The sequence below is a fragment of the Mauremys mutica genome, unplaced genomic scaffold, assembly GCF_020497125.1.
Source record: "Mauremys mutica isolate MM-2020 ecotype Southern unplaced genomic scaffold, ASM2049712v1 001056F_np12_obj, whole genome shotgun sequence".
NCBI lineage: Eukaryota > Metazoa > Chordata > Testudines > Geoemydidae > Mauremys > Mauremys mutica.
The window spans coordinates 23,036-24,756 of NW_025423106.1; the positions used below are offsets into that span (position 1 = coordinate 23,036).

The following is a 1,721-nucleotide window of genomic DNA, read 5'->3' on the forward strand; positions in this document are numbered from 1 at the left end:
ATTGCACCGCAGTGAATGTGCTGGGGAAAGCTGGACTTCACAGGCAGGTGGAAATAGCAGATCTTAGAAATACCTGGAGCTTCCCACACCACTGCTGCCACCAGGGTGAGGTGTTGAGCTGCTCACAGGATCCCCCACCATGACCTTGCAGCAGGGGAGTGCCGCACCCCCAACCCAATACAGGGGAGATGGCTGAGTGTATCTCTGCACCCTGAGACCAGGGCACCCACTCTCTCTGCCCCACACATAGAATCTGGCCCTGCTGAAAAATGACCCCTATGAACAAGTAACCTCCAGGAGAGCAGGATTGGTCCTCAGAGAGGGGAATGGGCTTCTCGTGAAGCTTATAGGTCACTGGATGCACTGGAAACAGGAGGGCTCTGAGTGTAACCCATAGCAAACACAACCTGCTAGGGGATGTAGCTCAGTGGTTGAGCACATGCTTTGCATGTATGAGGCCCTGGGTTCAATCCCCAACATCTCCATGATCATTTTTTTCATCCTGCTGCTTTGCTCATGCCCAGAGGGGATGTAGCCCACCAGTCTCCCTGCACCAGTTTCAGTCCTGCTTAGTGAAGGGCAAGTGACAATTGCATGGAAGGTCTGGGGGGGTTCTGCTCCTAAGTCACCTCGGTACGTTTAAGATTCCCACCCACTGTGCTGCTTGGCACAAGGGTAGATGAGAAGGGCGAATCCTCCAGCACTGGAGGGAAAAGTCCCATCTGCACAGACTGAGAGGCAAGGAAACAGAGGGGCAGTCAGTGCTCAGGGAGGAGAGAGGTCAGTGATTTACTCCCAGCAGGGGACACTGTCTTTTTGAGTATCATATATCAGAGGGGTAGCCGTGTTAGTCTGGTTCTGTAGAAGCAGCAAAGAATCCTGTGGCACCTTCTAGACTAACAGACGTATTGGAGCATGAGCTTTCGTGGGTGAATCCCCACTTCGTCAGATGAATGGAGTGGGAATTCTGTGACTGGCTAGCCAACTACAAAAGCAGTTTCTCCTCCCTTGGTGATCTCATCTCAACTGCTAGAAGAGGGTCTCATCCTCCCTGATTGAACTAACCTCGTTATCTCTAGACTGGTTCTTGCCTGCATACTTATACCTGCCCCTGCAAATTTCCACTACATTCATCTGACGAAGTGGGATTCACCCACGGAAGCTTGTGCTCCAATAAGTTTGTTAGTCTGTAAGGTGCCACTGGACTCTGTCTTTTTGAGGCGAGTGCTGCTGGCTTGGGATGGTGCTGACGATGGATAGAAAAAAGGCTGGAGTCAATGGCAGATGGGACCACAGAAGGGGAAGGGGAATGGCAGCCCCACAGAAGGTCCTCGGTGCTCAGATGCCCCCAGTTATTGCACCCTGGCCTGTCCTAGAGAGAGAAAAGACACCGAGGGACCCAGCCCCCCTACAGTGATCCCATGGACAAGAACCTGGTTAGGAGTGGGGTGAAGGTTCCCTCTGGGCAAAGGGGAGCTGAAATCCCTCCGTGTCCTGGAATTTAAGCAACAAAAGCTTCAAACCCTGCATGGGTGTGGGCTGAGGTGCATCAGCAGAAGGTTGGGCAGGACAGGGGCAGGAGGTTTGTATAATTTTTGGTGGTGCCCAGAATGGGACCAAGTCCTGCCCCACACACCTGTGTAAGGCTCTGGGAAGGAGTTTGGGTGTGGGAGGGAGAGGGGTTGGGCGCTGGGAGAGTTTGGGTGCAGGGTCTGGGCTCA

The 1,721-nt window shown here is 53.2% G+C and overlaps 1 non-coding gene across 1 annotated transcript; it reads left to right on the forward strand.

Annotated features, from left to right (window-relative positions):
* Window positions 1–413: 413 nt before the first annotated feature.
* On the forward strand, window positions 414–485 carry TRNAA-UGC. The gene has a single exon. It is a non-coding gene; the product is annotated as a tRNA-Ala (tRNA).
* Window positions 486–1,721: the final 1,236 nt, after the last annotated feature.